Source organism: Phoxinus phoxinus (genome assembly GCF_949152265.1).
Source record: "Phoxinus phoxinus genome assembly, chromosome: 5".
Lineage (NCBI taxonomy): Eukaryota > Metazoa > Chordata > Actinopteri > Cypriniformes > Leuciscidae > Phoxinus > Phoxinus phoxinus.
Genome location: NC_136880.1, coordinates 5327061 through 5341857, shown reverse-complemented (window position 1 = coordinate 5341857; position 14797 = coordinate 5327061). Strand labels below are relative to the sequence as shown.

General features: G+C 38.4%; 1 pseudogene across 1 annotated transcript; it reads right to left on the bottom strand.

Annotated features, from left to right (window-relative positions):
* Positions 1 to 528: 528 nt before the first annotated feature.
* LOC306998309 lies at positions 529 to 6893 on the bottom strand (annotated as a pseudogene). Its single transcript, XR_013800684.1, has 4 exons — positions 6668 to 6893; positions 3482 to 3564; positions 2246 to 2372; positions 529 to 1333 (listed from the first exon to the last, which is right to left on the bottom strand). The product of XR_013800684.1 is annotated as an uncharacterized misc_RNA (transcript).
* Positions 6894 to 14797: the final 7904 nt, after the last annotated feature.

The following is a 14797-nucleotide window of genomic DNA, read 5'->3' as shown; positions in this document are numbered from 1 at the left end:
CTGTAAAGAAAAATGAACAAATTGTGTAAGTACAAACCATTGCAATGTAACTGTATAAACCCACAGAAAGGGTATTGTATGCATTTCTCTTTGAAATATAAGACCAGAAGTAAATGCACATCATCATTTCCCTGGATTATTCCGAAGCCCCAAAAACACCAATGTAAAATTAGTAAATTAGGCAAGTAAAAGATATTTTCAACTAATATTACGTTAATAGTTTTGTTATCAGGCCTTTAATGTACTAAACTAGCAATAAGAATATATTATATTGTGGGCCAAAAAGCAATAAGATTAGGATTGATTAAGACTTCACCATTGGGCATTGCCACATTGCATTATGGCACACCGGATGCCAAACTGCTGCTATACAAATAACTCCACGTTATAAGAAAAAGTAGAAAAAGAGCAACTTACTTTCTGAGTCTAGTGTGGTGTGCTACTTCTTTTTGTACATGGACACATTCTTTACCATTCTGTATCTCATATTCTACATAGTCAAGATTGCCCTTCATGCTCTGCCTCTTCTATTCTGTATTGACTCTTACCTGTTTGCTGCTACTACTTTCTTCTTCGCCTCAAACTCTTTTTTTCCCAATTTCCTCTGCCTGTTCTCTCTGCTTGTCTGCCTCCATCAGTCCCAGCTCTTCGAAGTCTTCCTGTCCCTCCACTTGGTCTTCCTGTACCTCTATCTCTCCTCTCTCACTCTCTACCTGTACCTCTATCTCTCCTCTCTCACTCTCTTCTCTGTCTTCCTGTGCCTCTATCTCCATCTCCTGCATGTCCCTCCTCTCAGTCTCTCCTATTTCACATTGCCCCCCATGTCCTCTCTGGTCTTCATCATCTATTTCTCTTTCTGCCTCATCTTCTTCTCCTGTCCTCTCTTGCTGGCCCACCTCCTCTCTTTCAAGATCACATGCTGTGATAAAAAAAACAAAAAAACAAGACATTTAAGATGCAGTACGTGGTTCAAAATTGGACCAAAGAAATATAAAAAGTTTAAGACAAAAGGTAAGTAGAACAAAATTACCCACCACCAGCAATCTAGATTGTGTGAAAAAATTATCTGTACTGACATTTAAAACCGATGCAACTGGATAGGTACACAATACAGGATCAATCTTAATAGAGAGTCATGAATGTACTGATGTTGTGATGTGACCTACCTTCTAACAGACCTTCAAATAGGCACAATATCTTCTCCAGGACCGCATGCGCCATCACTGGCAGCTCAAAGGGGCACTGGAGCTGGGCCATCCACTTTTTTGCTTTGTGGTCTGTACTTTCCCCACAGCAGGAGGGGAAAGTACCCAAGAGCCTTCAGTTTCTCCACCTTAACATAGAAAAACAATAAGCAAACACAGAGATTTCTAAGACAGGGTTACAAAGGCAAGAAATACATTATTATTATTATACACACACAAGCTGTCTTTAAAAAAGTTAGTATGGGTTTTTATAAGGGTGAATGTCCTTTCTGGAGTAACTGAGGCATATGCAAATGTATCTTTTCCGGTATTAAGAAATCAAACTTTCTCTCTAAAATATTATGTACTGACCCTGCATCAGCAAGTGACTCAACCTACTCTACTGCATGACCACACTGTAAAAGAAAATAACTGATTTGTTCTGTAGTTGCTGATGGAATGATAGTTATATCAGCTCATTCGTGTGTGTTGTTGCTAGCTAATTGTTAGCGGCAAGAGATTTACATTTTATAGAGAATGTTTCACAATAATCATCTTGGAACTACCTGTAAAATAATTGTTTTTTTTGTAAAACACTTATGAATTAGGATATTTTACCTTAATTTTACAGTTTTTGTTTGGCAAACGCTTCTGCCAGTCATTGACCATTTCTTTTTTAACGATCTTTAACCAATATTTGCATTAATGGTAAACGTTTGGCACCCTGTGCTGTCATGCATTTCACAGTTTTTTATTTACAGAGCAGCGAACCAAAAGAAAAACCTCTTAGTGTAAAGTGGCCTTGGATACTGGGGCTGAATGAATACAAGTTGTAGGCAGGGCTAAATTCTGTGTATTGTTTTAGTATTTATATATGGACTAGCTAATTATTATCTGATATATTGCAAATGCAGTTGGGTTGATGACATCATGACACATAACTGCATGACATTACCATAGATGCTGCTTCCCTGCACACTGTAAATACAATTCTATATTTCTGTAATGTTGACAGGAACCTGAAATGCCTGACCAAAAGAGAAAGACAAAATGTTTATTACCAGCAGGGCACTGTTGTCAAAAATCTTTGCCTGATTGCGGGACTTTTTGTGCCCATTCCTTGGCTCTGGTCCGGAACCCTTTCATACGGGCCGTCTGCCTGGACTTCATGTCCAGCAGCTTCCCACACTGAGTAAGGGAGAGAGACAAGAGAGAGCGGTATGACTCACGGGAAGAAAAAAAAGAAGAAACAATTGTGGTTCAGTTGATCAAGCATTGCTGATGTTCTAGCCCTCTATTTACAAGGGCCTAAATAATAACTTGGATACCAAGTTTATGCAATTCGTTGAACAGACAGACAAAATATGCAGCTGAGTCAATGCACCGGCACGTTTTAATAATATTAAAGGCATAATGCTAGAAACCTAGTTAGTTATGTATCCATATTTTAATGGAAAATACGAATGTCCATTATCTGGCCACAGCCATTATACCTTAAAGGGATTGTTCACCCAAAAAGGACAATTTTGTCATTGTTTACTCTGCTTCAAGTTGTTCCAAACCTGTACGAGTTTCTTTCTTCTGCTGAACACAAATGAAGATTATTTAAAGAATGCTGGTAATCAACCAGTTGAAGCACCCATTGACTTCCATTGTATTTGTTTTCCTACAATGGCCGTCAATGGGTGCTTCAACTGTCTGGATACCAGCATTCTTTAAATAATCTTCATTTGTGTTCAGCAGAAGAAAGAAACTCATACAGATTTGGAACAACTTTGAAGGTGAGTAAATTATGACAAATTTTATTTTTGGGTGAACTATCCCTTTACGTTGTCATTATTGTATGCGCTAGTGGAGATATTGCCATTTTCTTAACATATGGATAATCTAAAAGAACTGAGTTATCACAGTTGAGATTCACCGCAAAAAAAGTACTGTCTGTAATAGACATATTCAATGTCAAATATGTAGCCTTGTAAGAGGATGTTATTTTAAGGAACCAACAGTCAAAAATTAAAAAACAACAGGCACCTTTCCATCAGGTGGGAAATGTAACATTTTGAAAAATACCTACTGTGATGCAAATGTGTAGTGTAACAAAACTCTTTTGTATGATGAACTTAATGTCTCCACTGCAAACTCCTGTTTTATTGTCACTGTATTGCATAGGCAACAAATACTGAAATATTGAATGCCAATAAAGTTTATTTTAATTTGGACTTAATGACTCTGGCTTTAATGCATGAAAATGGGGGTTAGCAGTTAGACAGTTCAATAGCCTATTGTACATTATTTACCTTGGTGCATCTTCTATTGGCACAATTTATCTTTTCCAGGCAATGGGTGCACTGTCGAAGACTTGATCCACCTGGCATTTTCACTACAAACAAAACAAAAATAAATGATAATTATCGACATGCCACGTAACAAAATATTTAATTATGTGGGAGGACCTGATGTGAGCATATACTATGCCTTTCCAGTGTCACTATAAAGACAAAAAACTACACAAATTTGTCTTTATTGTCCACCATGGATACATTTTGTTGCACCTAGGGATGAGTGACATAGAACACATCAGACAAACTGCATATTAAAGGGGTCATGACATGTTTTTTTTTTGTTTTATTATTATGTTCCCTTAGGTGCAATTATAGTATTACTATAGTTTTTTTTACAAAAAACTTTTAAAATGTAGTGATTTATGACCTTTTCCCACCCTGTTTCTCATCCTCTGATTCAAACAGTCTGTTTTGGGGGTGTTTCCCCTTTAAGATTTCAGTGTTAACGCCCACTGTTATGATTGGCTAACGTCAGTGCCTATGCATCAATTATTAACGCCCCCAGCCAGAACGTTTGCGGATTCGGCGTAACTGTTTAATAGCGGGTGATGCATGCGAAACGATGGCTCTTGCAATGATAAAACCTTATATGTTTGAGCCAGAATCAAGATGAGGAATCAGAGGAAAATGAACCATCACCACAACAACGAAGACTGGATCAGCCCGTGTCCACATGGAAAGTGGAACTATTTTGAATTAATAAAAAAAAATTAACCTGAGACACTTGAAAACGGATTATTGTTGCATAATTATCCTATAGCTTCATTTGCTAACAGTTTAATATTATTTAACTAATTCCAATGAAATGATAGGGTGTACCACGGACAAAAATGCATGCACAGACAGGCCATCTTTGAAGATGCAGCATTGATAAAGGCAACATTTTTAATTTTCTATCACATGTAGGCATACTAGAAAGGCGACATATTTTCAAGATTCTCTTATACAAATGTGTTTATATTAGCCATGGTAAAAAGTAAGTTTGCGTCGTCGTTATTGAGCCCAGAGAATAGTCGGCAAGGACTTATCTTTGAGCAACAGTTTTCTGGCAAAGCCAAGCATCATATTGGGATTTTTTCCTCAAAACAGTCATCCTTAAAATGTATAGAACACTGCCGTGACTGGGACGTCCGCAAAAAATAAAGTGCATCCATTTTTCCCTGACGACTGGATCTTTCAGCGTATTTAAAAAGTAGTTTAAAGTTTTAAATACATTACTTACAGTTTGCGTCGTCGATGCTGAGCCCAGAATAGTCGGCACGGACTTATCTTTGAGCAACAGTTTTCTGGCCAAGTTTAAAACAGTCATCCTTCAAATGTATAGAACAAACGCTTAAACTAACACTGCCGTGACTGAGACGTCCGCAAAAAATAAAGTGCATCCATTTTTCCCTGACGTCTGGATCTTTCGCAGCGTATTCAAAGATGTTGTTTGTCCACAGCCAGGAACAGCACATCTGCGGCATCGTACTTTCCCTGTACACAGACCCACTCGCTGTCCGTCGACTGAACACTTGTGAGGCGCGCAGCGCGCGGGCGCGACAACGATACGAAGTGAGCGTAGTTGCCTTGCGCTTTAAGCGTAGTTGCCTTGTGCCTGGAGGCGGTCTTATGCAAACGCTGGTACGTCACTTCGTACCGTGACGTCACTTCTTACCATGGATCCAGAACGAGCTGTATTTAGAGCTTGATTAAATAAATGATTCGTTTATAATGGGGAGGACGTCTTAAGCTATGAAACTTGCAGGACGTTTTAATGGTACAAAGACCTCTTATATACCAAAAGATCCAGGCAAATTTGGTTTCTCATGTCATGACCCCTTTAACTAAAGTAATCCAATTGATGTTAATGATATTGAACTGCAAGGTAAAGTAAGTGTGTGATATCAAAGTAGGTATGGGTAGCACTTTACACAACACACATTATAGGGTACTATCACAAAGTAACTTATTTTATGGTACTGACAAGTAACTTTTGTAATATTAATGTGTACATTTTTGGTAAAAATGTGTAATTATTAGCATTATAACAGTACTACATAAATGTAGGAATTGTGCACTCATTGAATAATGACTATGTAATACTTTGGAAGCATTGGCTTACTACTAGTCCTATCCTTCTCTAATTAATGGTACATCCATATTCTTGAGAACAGATGAGGTTGTGTGTGACAGTACTGTTACCCAGTAACTATTGTGAAAAAATGGGAATGAATGGGAACGGCAGAATAAAGTCAGGCTTGATACCTTAATATTGTTTTGTTTTTCTGCTGGAGACAAAGACTCTAATTAGATTAATTAATTTCTAATTAATCTAAATCGTGCTCCATTTTCCTTTAGGTAAAATGCACTATATGATGCCATTAGAAATAAAATATCCCAGGAATTGAAGCCTAATCCAACCCTACTGTATCATGCCTCTGCAAGCAACTAGTAATGCCTGCCTGAATTATACCAACGTGCCTGTTATTCTAGCAGATATCAGATCGGCTGGTATAGTGAATGTAGGCCGTATGATCCGAAATACTGATCTGGTGTCAGCCCCCACATGTAATATGTAACGTTAGAGCCAATAACAGGGACACCACACCAAACTTACATATAACGTTAACATTTATAGATGCAGCATGGATTATATACATGCCATTTCTACTGGCACGATTTATAGCCAATAAACGGGTTGTCCTGTTGCCCACAATTTGGGAATAAATCCGGTTTAGGAGTCCATGCGCACATTAAAACTTCACATTATTGACCCCTGGGGGGTCCCGTAGGCTAACCATGCCACTTTAGCTAAAAACGTTAGCAAACACTAATTCAGTCTGTTGATTTGTAGTGCTTGTCATCAGCCATGTCTAAAAGCTGAAGACCCATGTCACAACATGATTGAAAACTGTTTTATTATTTATTTCAAACTGCAACAGGCATACAATAGAAGTTAGCTTAGGCTAATGTCAATGGATACCAGCTGTGCTAACGGAGCAGCCCACGGTTCCACTAACTCATTTTAACCACGCATTAACGTTACGCTGCCATTTTGACACATGGACCCACACATGTAACAGAAACACTGAAATAATTAAAATAATACAGTTAACACCGTGATCTCATTAAAAAAAAAAGATTTCTGCCCTTACTTACCTGTTTGAAGGTGTAACGTGTAACGGTACGCGCATCAGGTGCAGGTGAACTGGGCGAACTGAGCCTCGCTGGTGACGTCATTGTCATTGCCCGTAGAAGGTGATGCGTGTTATTTAGACGCATCTGCTCTCCACCGAAGTTAATGGGAAAGATTGGCGTATCATATGCACGCAAAATTGGACTTTGGCGTAATGCATTACACGCAATTTGAAAGTGTAAAGTCGTGTTATTTATACGCAGATTGATGAGAACGGGTTGATCAGCAGGTATGTTTAGTAGACTGTAAAAAGGCTTACACCTCTCTAGCCTTGGAAGCAAAAGCATTTTTTACTCTTTGTGGCTACATCTTGTAAAGATGGTTATTCATTGAGAATTGTTTCTTGAAAGAAGAACCCAATGTTAGTATCCATTTTATTTTTTTATTTAGATGGGACAGTGCATATTAATGAGCGTACAATCGAAATTGACGTAAATACGCCGGATTTAGCACAATGCTAGTTTCCATAGTCCCAGACATACAAAAAACAAAACAAAAGAAAACACAAACAACATACATAACAACTAATAAACATAAAGCTACAAAACATTAAGAGTACATATCGTAAATACCTGTGCATAGACATCCCATGCTTATTACTGTATAAAAAAATATAATCTACTTGTTGCTGTATAAAAAAAAATCGAAATCGAAATCTACCTTTTTACCTAATGTTCACATTTTTGATTATTATTCAGCCATCTTTTTAGCTGTTTCTTAAATGATACAAAGGTGGGGTTACCTCTAATTTCCGTGGGCATACTGTTCCAATTTGTGCAGCCTTTAAAAGAGAGGACATTTTGTGAAAACGTACACTTTCTAAAAAGTACTTCACAGTCCCCCCGAGTAATTGACCTCGTACTAGTTTTACTATTTCTCTTTTTAATAAAGTCCCCCAGGGGTGGTGGGGCCATTCCATTCAATGACCTATAGATAAGACAGCTACTTTTAAAAACATTAAGATTTTCAAAACTTAGGAATTGATACTTCTCTAGAATTGAACAAAGGTGAAACGACTGTGGTTTTCTATCAAAAACCTTAACTGCTTTTTTATAAAGTTGATCAATGGGTTTTAATGCAGTGACACTAGCAAATGACCAGACTGTGAAGCAATATTCAATGTGAGAAAAAATCATACAATGGAGATAGGATTTGGCAGCCTCTGTTGTAATGAAAGACCTAATTTGTTTGTCATTTTGTAAATTAAATTTTAAAACTTTGGTTACCTTTTTTATGTGCTTTTTAAAATTGAGGTTTGAATCTAGTATAATCCCAAGGTACTTGAACTGGTCTACCAACTTTAATTCCTCACCTCCCAAAAACACAGAAGATCTACTTCTTGTTGGTAGTTTTTCAGTGGGCGTCTTACAATCAAATTCTATCTTTTTTTGCTTCACAGGTTTTTTTATTTTTGTGAACATCATCACAACAGTCTTTTTGGTATTAAGAATGAGACAAATTTGATTTAGCCAGTTTTGAACTTTGGTTAGTGCATTTGTAAGATTTGTAGCTATTATCTTTGCATCTTTACCATGTATGAAGATCACAGCGTCATCCGCATACATCTGTACATTAAGGTCCAGACAGGCAGCTGGAAAATCATTCATGTATATTGAGAATAATAGAGGCCCGAGAATTGAGCCCTGCGGAACTCCAACATGATTGCTAAGGGAAGGGGATTTGACACCATCTATATTTACACATTGTGTTCTATTTGATAAATAAGATTGAAACCATAATATAGCATCTGTAGAAAAGTTAAAGTGTGTGAGCTTAGTCAGCAGTACTTGATGGTTGACTGTGTCAAACGCCTTCTTAAGGTCTAAAAATACGGCTCCTACACAAGGACTCTTATCCAATAAATACTTGATCTTTTCAATTAAAAAGCAATTTGCTGTCTCAGTGGAGTGGTTGGGCCGGAAACCGAACTGCATACGATGCAGAGGGGTACAACCTTTATCCAGATGTTCGACCAGTTGTTGTGCTATCCACTTTTCAGCAACTTTAGAAACTATTGGCAGGATGCTGATTGGACGGTAGTTGGCGACCTGTGTTTTTAACCCAGATTTAAAGATGGGGGTAATAATGGCCTCTTTCCAATATGACGGAACTACCCTTTGACTAATTGATTGATTAACCATAAGAGTAATAGGTTGTACCAATGCATCAGAATGGGTTTTTAAAAATTAAGTGTCAAAACCATGGACTTTCTTATTAGGCTAGGCCTTACATTACCTAATAATATTTTCATTTTGTCTGTAATGTATTGTCTGTGGATTTTATTGTTTCATTAGTAGGGATGCACCGATTACAATTTTCTAGGCCGATTCTGATTTCCAGTTTTTCATTGAGTTTGACCTTACGATACCGATTTCAGCCGATTACAATTAATTTTTTTCTAACCATTTAACAGCTGTAACGGTCACCAGCTGGAGTGCCCTTGAGAGCCACCTGAGGGCACTCCACATCAAGACTATTATCATTCACTCACAGACTACATCTCCCATCATTCTCTGCCCAGACTCATCATCACTTGTCACTGATCACATTCACCTGTACCTCATTCACTGATTGCATTTCACCTGTGTCTCATCCTGTTAGTCTGTCTATTTATACCTTGTTCATTCATTCACTCACGGCAAAGTCTTGTTTTAGTGTCACACTGCATTTCTGAGCATTCTCCTGGTTTTCTTGTCTTTTGGTTTTTGGATGTCTTGCCCTGTTCCCTGGTTTACTCTCTTGCCTCTGGTCCCTGGATTACTCTCTTGCCTCTCGTCCCTGCCTGTTTTGTTTGTTTGTTTGTACGGACTGCCTTCCTGTGTTTGACCCTGCCTGTTCTTTGGATTTCCCCTTAAATAAAGCTGCGTTTGGATTCTCCACCTTCGTGTCTCGGAGCAGTTCATGACAACAGCACACACAAATATTTATTTTCTATCTTTTCCTTAATAGAGCATTTTGCATAGAACATATCATTTTTTTTTAACAGATAATCGCTATAATGCATACTTTTATCCAAACTGAATGATTAAAAATAAGCTTAAATGTGTAAATCTTCTATAAATATTTATTTTATTATTATATTATATTTATAATTTTATTATAAATATTTAATTTTCTGACATACTCAAGTTTTTGTTAAAACACACAACACATGTTTATTCTGTGCATTTTGAGCACTTTTTGTGTGAAATAATTTCTATTTTGTCAAGTCAAGTCAAGTCAAGAATATTTGTATAGCGCTTTTCACAATACAGATTGTATCAAAGCAGCTTCACAGTATTAAATTAAAATAATAATAAAACGTCCATGTTTGGTAATGCTAATCAATAGTAATATTGATTGATTAATTAAATTGAATATCCCCAACTGAGCAAGCCAAAGGCAACAGTGGCAAGGAAACGAAAAACTCCATCAGGTGACCTAATGGTGACCTAAAACTCCATCAGGTGACCTAATGGAGAAAAAAAAAACCTTGGGAGAACCCAGGCTCAGTCGGGGGCCAGTTCTCCTCTGGCGGTTATGAACTAGAGGCCGGATTTAACTGTAAGATTAAAACATTTATATGAATGCCTGGTTAAAGAGATGCGTCTTTAATCTAGTTTTGAACTGGGAGAGCGACTCTGAGCAACGAACAGTATCAGGAAGGCTATTCCAGAGTTTTGGAGCTAAATGTGAGAATGCTCTCCCTCCTTTGGTGGACTTAGATATCCTAGGTATAACCAAAAGCCTCGAATTTAGCGATCTTAAAGAGCGCGATGGATTATAGGGCGATAGAAGATCCGTTAAATAGACTGGAGCTAAGTCGTTTAGGGCTTTATAAGTCAGTAACAATACCTTATAATTAATACGGAACTTTATAGGTAACCAGTGTAGAGATGATAAGATCGGTGTTATATGATCATATTTTCTTGATCTGGTAAGAACTCTAGCAGCTGCATTTTGGACTAACTGTAGCTTGTTTATTGAGGATGCAGGACAACCAGCTAATAAAGCATTACAGTAATCTAGTCTCGAGGTCATGAATGCATGAACTAACTTTTCTGCATCAGAAACTGACAGCATATTACGTAGCTTAGCAATGTTTCTAAGGTGGAAAAATGCCGTTTTTGTAACATATGAAATATGATTTTTAAAAGACAGGTCGCAGTCTAGTATGACACCCAGGTCTTTTACTGTAGAGGATAAAGTAGCAGGACATCCTACTATGTTAAAGTTGTATTGTGAGAGGTTTTGTGGGCGGTTTTTTGAACCGATGAGTAGTACCTCCGTCTTGTCTGGATTTAATAGAAGAAAATTACGCGTCATCCAATCTTTTATATCTTTAACACACTCTGTCAATTTTGATAATTTAGCGTTTTCATCCGGCCGTGATGAAATATATAATTGAGTGTCATCAGCATAACAATGGAAACTAATTCCATGTTTCCTTATAATATTTCCAAGTGGCAGCATATATATTGAGAATAATAGAGGGCCTAGCACAGATCCCTGCGGCACTCCATAGTTTACTGAAGTTATGATCGATTTTTTTCCATTTAAATAGACAAAATGGTAGCGGTCTGATAAGTATGATCTAAACCAGCTTAATGCTTGTCCTTGAACGCCAGTATAATTTTGTAGTCGATCTAAGAGTATTGTGTGATCTATAGTATCGAACGCAGCACTAAGATCAAGTAAAACTAGTATTGAGATACAGCCTTGGTCTGAAGCTAAAAGTAAATCATTAGTGATTTTAACGAGCGCAGTTTCAGTGCTATGGTGCGGCCTGAATCCAGACTGAAACTTTTCATAGATGTCATTTTCTTGCAAAAAAGAGCTCAGTTGAGCGGACACAACTTTTTCTAATATTTTAGACATAAATGGAAGATTTGAAATGGGTCTATAATTTGCTAGATTATGTGGGTCTAATTGTGGCTTCTTAATGAGTGGTTTTATAACTGCCAGTTTAAATGTTTTTGGAACGTGACCTAAAGATAGAGACGAGTTAATAATATTGAGTAGAGGCTCTTCCACTACAGGTAACACTTCTTTCAGTAGTTTAGTTGGTATAGGATCTAATAAGCACGTTGTTGTTTTAGATGCAGTAATAAGTTTATTTAGCTCTTCCTGTCCTATAGTTGTAAAGCGCTGTAATTGTTCTTGCGGGGTGATAATTGAGGCTGATTTATAAGGCGCGATTGAAGATTGAGTGTTTACAATTGTGGTTCTGATGCTTTCTATTTTCTCAGTGAAGAAGTTCATGAAATCATTACTGCTAAACTGTAACGGGATATTTTGGTCAGGTGACGTTTGTTTATTTATTAGTCTAGCCACGGTGGTAAATAAAAATCTTGGATTATTTTGGTTGTTTTCTATTAGTTTGCGGAGATGCTCAGCCCTTGCCGCTTTTAGGGCCTTTTTATAACGTGACATACTGTCTTTCCACGCGATTCTAAAGACCTCTAAATTAGTTTGTTTCCATTTACGCTCTAATTTACGGGTTTCTCTCTTTAGAACATGCGTAGTATTGTTGTACCATGGTGCTTTACTTTTCTCTCTGACCTTTTTTAATCTAATGGGTGCAACAATATCCAATGTTCTAGAGAGAATGGTGCTCATAATGCTAGTTACTTCCTCTAATTCGTCTGTTTGTTTGGGTTCAGGCAGTAACTGAGACAAATCAGATAAGCAATTTGATAAATTATCTATGGTGGATGGAAGGATTGTTCTGCCTGGTCGGTAACGCGGCGCAGTATGACATAGTACTGTAGTCCGTAATATACAAGTTACCAGGAAGTGGTCACTGACACCATCACTTTGTGGAATGATATCTATATCGGTTGGATCGGTTCCATATGATATAATTAAATCGAGTGTATGATTAAGACGATGAGTTGGTCCGGTGACGTTTTGCTTGACCCCAAAGGAGTTTAATAAATCTGTGAACGCAGCCCCTAACGCATCATTTGAATTATCTACGTGTATGTTGAAATCTCCAACAATTAATGCTTTATCGACGTTGACCAATAGATCTGAGAGAAAATCTGCAAACTCTTTTAGGAAATCAGCGTAGGGCCCTGGCGGTCTATATACGGTAACCAAGGCTAGAGATAATAGGGATTTTTTCCTTACATCTAAGAGCGTAACATTTAATACAAGTACTTCAAACGAATTAAATTTGTCACCTGTTTTCTGAGTAACATTAAGAATATCTCTATAGATTGTTGCAACACCGCCGCCACGACCAATCAGACGGGGCTCATGCTTATAACAGTATCCTGGTGGAGTGGACTCATTTAGACCGAAATAGTCATTTGGTTTAAGCCAGGTTTCAGTAAGGCAAAGTACATCGATGCTATTATCTGTGACTATTTCATTTACAATAGCTGCTTTAGGTGTGAGTGATCTAATGTTCAGAAGACCTAGCTTTAGAAATTGTTTTTGTTCACTAATAGCGAGATTTTCTGTTTTAATAACAATTAGATTTTTCCTAGATCCTACAATAGATTTATTATTTGATCTCACTAAACGAGGAATAGACACAGTTTCTATTAAATGTTCTACACTAGTATTTATATCAATTAATTTGGTGCAGCAGAGACTGTGATTTGGATTTTTGGTAACTAGTCAAACGGTCTTTAACGTCTTGGAGATGTTATCCGACAGAAGATCCGCTCCATTTCTACTTGGGTGTAGGCCATCAGCGCGGAAGAGCCTAGGACGCTCCCAAAACAGATTCCAATTATTTATAAAGAGCAGTTTCTGCTCATTGCACCATGACATTAACCATTCATTTAGCGCGAATAATCTACTGAACTTCTCATGCCCTTGTCGATACGTGGGAAGCGGCCCAGACACGATGATCGTTATTTCAGGCGATGCGGTGCGTACCGTCTCGATTAGGTTCCTATAATCCTTTTTCAAAACCTCCGTCTGCCGCAGCCTGACGTCGTTCGCTCCTGCGTGCAAGACGACAGCTCCGACGCGCTCGTCACCGTTCAAGATCTCGGGTACTCGCGCAGTGATATCAGAAACACGGTCATCAGGAAAACAGTGGCTACGCACCTTACTTTTACCTGACGTAGCGTGGACGTGCCGAACAATTGAATCGCCGATGATCACAGCATCGCGTTCCGTTTCGCGAAGAGGGGAGAAGCGGTTCTGAGTGGAAATCTCGAAAACCGGGAGGGGCGGAGAGATTCTTCGCGTCTTCCGCTGCGAAACAACCCAAGCTTCGTGACGGCGCCTCGGAGCCGGGGTGTATGAAACTTGTGAGAACCGCCTTGGCGCACGGGACCAATGCTGAGAGACGCACGGTGTTGACGCAATCGGAGTCTGCGGATTATTAACTGATTTGTGTGCATCGACGCGAGATGTTTCAAGAGCTAAACGCCGGTCTCTTAGCTCGGCTTGTCTCTCTAAAAGGTCGCTGATCTGCTTCTCTACAGCTTCCAGCTCAGACTGCACCGCCTGCAGCTCGAATGTGTCCTCACCTGCACCAAAAGGTAGACAACATAACGTTACATTTGATATATTCGCCATTTAAACAGATGGACAGTAAGTTAGCAACGACGCTACCAGTGATGCTATCAATATTAACGCTAATTTATAACTGAAATCTTGGATATAATCTGTCTTTTTAATGGTACGGGTGTGATACCCACGTAGGAGGGGACGTTCTCGCGACCTTGTGCAACGTTCCCTAAAAGTTCTCTAAAAGTAACGAAAGTTCCGAACCTTTACAGAACATTAGGGACGTTCATAGAACGTCCTCTTTTGGTAATGAAAGTGCTGCAGTTCAAGGTTCCTTATATGACTTTAGGGGGACGTTCTATTTGGGGTATGTTATGGTCACATAGCAAACGTTACAAAGTGGACATTCGGGACGTTAACAGAACGTTCTCGCATGGTCCTCTGTTGGTCATATAATAACGTTCCCGTTATTACTTTAGGGGGACGTTCGATGTTGGTTATTCTATGGTCACACAACAACGTTACAAAGAGGACATTCGGGACGTTAACAGAACGTTCTCGCATGGTCCTCTGTTGGTCATATAATAACGTTCCCAATGTGACTTTAGGGGGACGTTCCATACTGGTTATTAAATGGTCAC